The following is an 8130-nucleotide window of genomic DNA, read 5'->3' as shown; positions in this document are numbered from 1 at the left end:
CTGAGAGTCCCCCCACATAGTTGCTGACCCAGCGCCTTTGTTTCACCAACGTCCCCATCACCCCCTTCCAAGACTGGCCCACCCAGCAAGCCCACCAGCCACTGCCCCGGCTGAAGTAGAGCCAGACCTCGGGCCACCTCTCCTTTCACACAAAGTGCAGCTCTTCACACAGGACCCCACGTGCCTGTCAGTGCTTCTGCCCAGGAGATCCAGTCTTCACCAGTCTTTCTGCTTGCATCTACCCTGGACTACTGCAGGCCCGGGAAGGGCCTCTCCTCCCTCTTGCTGGTGGAGACAGGCAGCAGTGCCTCCGCAACCCATTTCGGGCTGGGGCTGGCTGCTGCGGAACCATCTGTTCCCAGGCTGTGGAGAGAGCTCAGAGTTGTCTGAGGAATGACCTCGAAGGCTCATCCTGGGTTGCCTGGCAACTAGCAAGCTGGGACCAGTGACTCCCTGTCCCTGCAGGAGGAGCAGTGCCTGAACGCAGCTTCCCACGGAGGGAGATGGGAGCCAAGGGGTGGAGGCCTCCATGCAGGTCCTCATTCCACCACACAGCTGGCACAAGTTCAAAATATTCATGCCCCACCCCGCTGCCCAAGGTCATTCTCACACCCGGCCATGACAAGGGAGAACGTAGAGGGGCTGGCATCCCTCTGCTCCCTGATGCCTCCAGCCACACACTGGACCCTATGTGCCTGTCAGAGCTTCTGCCCAGGAGATCCAGTCTTCACCAATCTTTCTGCTGGCATCCACCCAGGGTCTCTGCCTGGCACAGGCTCGAGTGTTCAGTTGGTCTTAGGGACCTGTGCCCAAGGTATGGGCAGAGGTAGGGATTTGGGGAAGCCGGAGAAGGGACTCTGAGGAAGAAGCCGCCTGCTGAGAGGCTCAGCTGGGCTTCAGGACATGCCTGCGCTCAGCCTTCGCCCACGTGTGCCTTCTCCCCTTGATGACAGAAACTGCTGGACACACCTGACTTTGTGGCAAGGTCAGACAGTGCTCAGCTCTGGTCACGTGGTCCCCAGGTGCCACAAGTCAGGTGTTCCATCTCGCCAGGGCCCAGCAGCTTACCAAAGGCATGAGCTGTTCCTCAGGAGAACCATGGTTTACAGAAGGGGGCACAGCTTTGCACTAAAATCCTGGCTCCTGAGCTGAGATTGGCTTCCTGGGGCTGGTCCCAGGTTATATAAGTTCAGCCCGATGTGCTGTAGACACTGGTAGCCTCAGATGATTCCAGCAAGCTTTGTAGCGAGTGCTATGTGTGAGGGCAGGGGTACAGAGGCTGGGTCATCCTCGCCATCCAGGGCCCTGGGGACAGGGCTACCTCCTCAGGGAGGGCTGCACAGAGCCTAACTCAGGGGATGGACACAGATGACCTGAGGCCTGGGGTGCTTGACCCCTGCCCTCCACCCTCACTGCCTCCCCCAAGTCCCCTGAGCTCCACCTGCATTCAGTTCACGCAGGGGATCAGAATGGACTCCTGATTTTCTTAGGAGTTACATGAGGACATAGAATGAAGCCCTGTGGTCTCCAACTTGAGTGTGCCTCAAAGTTCACTGCATGGGGAACTTGGTTAAAGGAGAATTGCCCAGGTCCCAGCTCTAGAGAGTCTAATTCAGCAGAGCTGAGTGGTATACCAGAATAGACATTTTATTTATTTTTATTTTTATTTTTTAGAGACAGGGTCTACTTCTGTCACCCAGGCTGGAATGCAGTGGCACTCACTACAACCCCAAACTCCTGGGCTCAAGTGATCCTCCTGCCTCACCCTCCTGAGTAGCTGGGACTATAGACAGGTGTGTGCCACCACGCCTGGCTAATTAAAAAATTTTTGTAGGGGCTGGGCACAGTGGCTCACTCCTGTAATCCACTCTGGGAGGCCAAAGTGGGCAGATAATTTGAGGTCAGGAGTTTAAGACCAGCCTGGCCAACATGGTGAAACCCCGTCTCTACTAAAAATACAAAAAAAGGCAGGCTCAGTGGCTCACACCTGTAATCCCAACACTTTGGGAGGCCGAGGTGGGTGGATCACAAGGTCAGGAGATCAAGACCAGCCTGGCCAAGATGGTGAAACCTCACCACTACTGAAAATACAAAAATTAGCTGGGCGTGGTGGCGGGTGCCTGTAATCCCAGCTACTTGGGAGGCTGAGGCAGAGAATTGCTTGAACCCAGGAGGTGAAGGTTGCAATGAGCCCAGATCATGCCACAGCACTCCAGCCTGGATGACAGAGCAAGACTCTGTCTCAAAAAAAACAAACCAACAACAACAAGAAAAATTAGCCAGGCGTGGTGGCGTGCATCTGTAATCCTAGCTACTTGGGAAGCTGAGGCAGGAGAATCACTTGAACCTGGGAGGTGGAGGTTGCAGTGAGCTGAGATTGCGCCACTGCACTTCAACCTGGGCCACAGCCAGACTCTGTCTCAAAAAAAAAAAAAAAAAATTATTTTGTACAGAGGGGATCTTGCTATGTTGCCCAGCCTGATCTCGAACTGCCAGGCTCAAGTGATCCTCCCTCTCAGCCTCCCGAAGTGCTAGGATTATAGATGTTAGCCACTGCACCTGGCCTATAATCTGCGTTTTAAACACGCTTCTCACCATGATTCTGATTCAGGTAGTCACCCATCAACGCTTTAAGAAACACTGGTGGAGTTTCTCAGGGTCAGACAAGCCTGGGTCTAAATTCAAGTTCTACTCCAGTATTAATTTGGATTCATTTCAGCTACGAATGATGGATACCTGAATAACAGAAGCCTAAATGTGATCGAATTTTGTTTCTCTCATTTAAATTTTATTTTCTCTAGGAATACAGTCCAGGTTGGCATGGTGATGCCACAATCATTAGGGACCTAGACTTTTTCTGTCTTGCTGCTCCCAAATTCTCTGCATTCAACTTTTGTCTTATGGCCCAAAATAGCTGCTCCAGCTCCAGCCATTATGCCTACATTTCATGCAGCAAAAAAGAAGAAAGGGGAGAAGAAAGACACAATGCCTCCATTTAAGGGCAATTCTTGAAAGTTGCATATGCCACTTATGCTTGCCAGAACTTAGTTATTTTGGCTAGAGCTACTGCAAGGGAGGTGGGAAAATGTAGAAATGTATTTAACTTTTTGTAAATAGTAATTTAAGGCACACAAAGAGTGTCTAAAGAAGCTGAAATAGGCTGGGCACAGTGGCACACATCTGTAATTCCAGCACTTTGGGAGGCCGAGGCAGGTGGATCACCTGAGGTCAGAAGTTCAAGACCAGCCTGACCAACATGGTGAAACCCCGTCTCTATTAAAAATACAAAAATTAGCCAGGCGTGATGGCTAATGCCTGAAATCCCAGCTACTTGGGAGGCTGAGGCAGGAGAATCGCTTGAACCCAGGAGGCGGAAGTTGCAGTGAGCCGAGGTCACGCCATTGTACTCCAGCCTGGGCAACAAGAGCAAAATTCTGTCTCAAAAAAAAAAGAAAAAAAGAAGCTGAAACAGAGAGAGGGAGAAGATGGCACAAGCTAAACATAAAATCAGCTAACCTTAATTGTGTACTTCCTGAGTGCCAGTTGTAGTTCTAAGCCTAATTCCTCCCTACTATTTTATTTTTATTTTTATTTTTATTTTTATTTTGAGATGGAGTCTCACTCTGTCACCCAGGCTGGAGTGCCCAGGCGCGATCTCAGCTCACTGCAACCTCCGCCTCCCTGGTTCAAGCGATTCTCCTGCCTCAGCCTCCTGAGTAGCTGGGATTACAGGCGTGTGCCACCACGCCCGGCTAATTTTTTGTATTTTTAGTAGAGACAGGGTTTCACCATGTTGGTCAGGCTGGTCTCGAACTCCTGACCTCATGATCTGCCCACCTCAGCCTCTCAAAGTCCTGGCATTACAGGCATGAGCCACCGCGCCCAGCCTGGTCCTACTATTTCTTATCTTCTGGATCAGGGACACACACAACCAACCCTCCCAACCCAAACTACACAGATTGAAAGATGAGCTTTGCCTGCTTACTACCTGCATGACTCTGAGCAAGTTCTTTGCTAAAGAAAGGGAATGTGGCCAGGCGTGGTGGCTCACACCTGTAATCTCAGCTCTTTGGGAGGCTGAGGCGGGCAGATCACTTGAGGTCAAGAGTTCGAGAGCAGCCCGGCCAACATGGTAAAACCCTGTCTCTACTAAAAATACAAAAGTTAGCTGGGCATGGTAGTGGCCACCTGTAATCCCAGCTACTCGGGAGGCTGAGGTGGGAGAATCGCTTGAACCCGGGGGACGGAGGTTTCAGTGAGCCAAGATCATGACACTGCACTGCAGCCTGGGCAACAGAGCGAGACTATCTCAAAACAAACAAACAAAAATAAAAAGGGAATGGGAGCCATATTTAATTAGGAACAAACAAAATTCACCCCTCCACCTGGGAGTGTTGCCCCAGCACCTTCACAGAGTCAGGCCTCTGCCAGCCAGGAGCAGGGGGCACACTCTGCCATGTCTATAAACCGGGCATCGGCAGGGGTCCCCATGAGAGTGAGGCAACTTTTCCTCAAGCCCCATCCCATGCCCTGGGTCACGCGAAGCCCTCCCTCCATTCTCTGTACACTCTAGGGACTTTTGTTCTCAGGGAACTTCTAACTCTGGCTTCTTGCTTCTGCTGAATTCTTAAGTTTGTGCGTGTTTGGAGCCTCGAGGTGCAATCGCCAGGCTCTGGTACTGCCAGTGGGTCTGCTCCTGACATAGTGCCGGGTACCACGAGGATGCTCAGTAAACACTTGTTGAATTATAATGACAACCATTATTTAATAAGTGCTTACCACGTGCCAGGCACCATACTAAGGACTTTACACATATTCTGCCATTTGACCCAGACAACTGCCAAGATCTTCATTTTACCCATAAAGAAACTAAAACTCGGGCTGAATGTTGTGGCTCATGCCTGTAATCCCAGCACTTTGGGAAGCTGAGGGAGGAGGATCTCTTGAGGCCTGGAGTTCGAGACCAGCCTGGGCAACACAGTGAGACTCTGTCTCTACAAAAAAAAAAAATTTTTTTTTTAATTAGCGAGGTATGGGCATGGTGGCATAAACCTATAGTCCTCGCTACTTGGGAGGGTGAGGCGGGAGGATCACTTGGGAGGCTGAGGTGGGAGGATCACTTGAGTCCAGGAGTTTGAAGTTACAGTGAGTTACGATCATGCAACTGCACTCTAGCCTGGGCAACAGAGCGAGACCCCATCTCTAAATAAAAACAAATGAAGACTCACAAAGGTTAGGTACTTGCCAAAGGTCTCATAGCTGGTAAGTATCAGAGCAGGGATTTGAATATGCAAATTCTTAACCATAATTATCAGGTGTCTACATCCCTCAAATGACCACCCTTCCCTCCCTACTCGTACTGTGACAGATCCAGGAGCCTAGGGTCCCAAGAAGGGCAGAGCCTATCTAAGCTGATGGCTCTGTGGGCTGACACCACAAGAAGAATAGGTTTGTTTTTTTTTTTGAGAGGGAGTCTCGCTCTGTCACCCAGGCTGGAGTGCAGTGGTGCGATCTCTGCTCACTGCAACCTCCGCCTCCCGGGTTCAAGCGATTCTCCTGCCTCAGCCTCCAGAGTGGCTGGGATTACAGGCACCCACCACCACACTCGGCTAATTTTTGTATTTTTAGAATAGATGGAGTTTCACCATGTTAGCCAGGCTGGTTTTGAACTCCTGACCTCAAGTGATCGGCCCACCTCAGCCTCCCAAAGTGCTGGGATTATAGGCGTGAGCCACAGCACCTGGCCAAGAATGGGTTTTTGTTTAGGCTTCAAACAACTGCAGGACATTCCTGTCCAATATTTTCTATTTCCTGCCCCCAGCTCCCCAACACCCACTTCTCCACCAGCAATTCTGCACAACAGAGAATGGAGGCCACTTCCACTGTGGAAGATGTGGGAAGGACAGACCTTTCACCCACGGAGAAACTAGAAACCATTTCCAGAAAAGCAGCCTGCTATGTAGCTGAGAGTCCGGATGCTAGCCTGCCACTCTTAGCTCCATGGCCTCGGCCAAGCCAGTGGGGATTAAATGAGTTCATACAGGTCACATAAAGCACTTAGGAAGCTGCCAGTGCACTATCCGCCCTCCAAAGGTTAGCCTCCACGATGATGACTTCAGCCACAGCCAGTACCAGCAGGAGTCAACAACCCTGGGGAGGGTGGGGTGCTGGCCCCTCGTCTTTCTTTTTATAAATAACAACTTTTGGCTGGGCATGGTGGCTCACACCTGTAATCCCAGCACTTTGGGAGGCCAAGGCAGGAGAATCACCGGAAGTCAAGAGTTTGAGACCAACCTGGCCAACATGGTGAAACCCCATATCTATTAAAAATACAAAAATTAGCTGGGCGTGGTGGCACATGCCTGTAGTCCCAGCTACTCAGAGGCTGAGGCAGAAGAATTGCTTGAACCCGCGGAGGTTACAGTGGCCCAAGATCGTGCCATTGCACTCCAGCCTGGGTAACAAGGGCAAAACTCCATCTCAAAAAAAAAAAAAAAAGATTTTTAAATAGCAAGTGATATATGGTCACTTATTATAGAAAAATGTAAAAATTCAGATTTAAAACAAATCACCTGGCCAGAGGTGGTGGCTCACTCCTGTAATCCCAACACTTTGGGAGGCCAAGGTTGGTGGATCACTTGAGGTCAGGAGTTTGAGACCAGCCTGGCCAATATGGTGAAACCCTGTCTCTACTAAAAATGCAAAGATTAGCTGGGTGTGGTGGCACACGCCTGGAATCCCAGCTACTCTGGAGGCTGAGGCAAGAGAATAGCTTGAACCAGGAGGAGGAGGTTGCAGTGAGCCGAGATCATACCACTGCACTCCAGCCTGGACAACAAAGTGAGACTCCATCTAAAAAAAAAAAAAAAAAATTAAATTAAACAAATCACCTGTAATTCACTCACCAAAGATCATCTTTGTGGCTGTCTCACCCATCGGCATCTGCCGTTGAGTCACCCTGGTCCCAGTCACCCAAGACGCTGGGTTTGCTAAGGGACTGATGTCTCAGGGAGGAAAAGAGGCTGAAGAACAAGCCGTACAAGTGTGGCTGGCTTGTCCCCAGCAGATAATTTTATGAGCAAAGCATTTCGGTGACTTTTAAAAGTAAATCAGGCCTGATGTGGTGGCTCATGCCTGTAATTCCAGCACTATGGGAGGCAGAGGTGGGCGGATTGCTTGAGCTCAGGAGTTCAAAGTCAGCCTGGGTAACATGGTGAAACCCTGTCTCTACAAAAAATACAAAAAGTAGCCAGCCACGGTGGCGTTTGCCTGTAGTCCCAGCTTCTCAGGAGGCTGAAGTGGGAGGATCACTTGAGCCCAGGAGTTTGAGGCTACAGTGAGCCAAGGTCTCACCACTGCACTCCAGCCTGGGCAACAGAGTGAGACCCTGTCTCAAAAAAGAAAAGGAAGTCAGAGCTGCCACCCCTGCTTAAAACTTTTCACCAGCTTCCCACTGTGCTAAGGAAAAGGCCAGAGTCCCTAAAGTAGCCCGCGATGCCCGTACCCCACATCTGGTCTGCGTACTGGCCTCCATATATGAGCTGTATGACTTCGAACAAGTTATTTAAACCTGTCTGTGCCTCAGTTTCCTCATTTATAAAATGGGAATAACAGAACCTACCTCAGGGCTGTTTGGGGGTGAAATATGCTACACGAGGTCCTTAGAATAGGGCCTGCCATGCGGAAAGTCCTCAAGAAGCATTAGCTGCTATTACTGTTGTTATTTTTGTCCCACTGTCCCTTGGGCTTCCCGCTAGGATACACACCCCAGCTGCCTGATTGTGGAGCCCCGCCTTCTAACCCCTCTGGCAGCATCCAAAGGCAAAAGGCCACAGCAAAGCTTCTCCTCAGACATCCTCCTTGTTTCATAAGGGGGTGGGGGACCTTTCCAGAATCCCCTTCTGTCTCATTGACTAAAATGGGATTCTATGCCTGCCCCTAAACAAATAGAGGCAGAGAGTGGGGCTGGGCGCGGTGGCTCACGCCTGTAATCCCAGCACTTTGGGAGGCCAACGCAGGCAGATCACGAGGTCAGGAGATCGAGACCATCCTGGCTACCACGGTGAAACCCCGTCTCTACTAAAAACGCAAAAAACCAATTAGCCGGGCGTGGCAGCGGGCGCCTGTAGT

Source organism: Papio anubis, chromosome 1 (assembly GCF_008728515.1).
Source record: "Papio anubis isolate 15944 chromosome 1, Panubis1.0, whole genome shotgun sequence".
NCBI classification, from domain to species: Eukaryota; Metazoa; Chordata; class Mammalia; order Primates; family Cercopithecidae; genus Papio; species Papio anubis.
The sequence above is the reverse complement of the archived record's forward strand: the minus strand, read 5'-3'. Positions refer to the sequence as shown.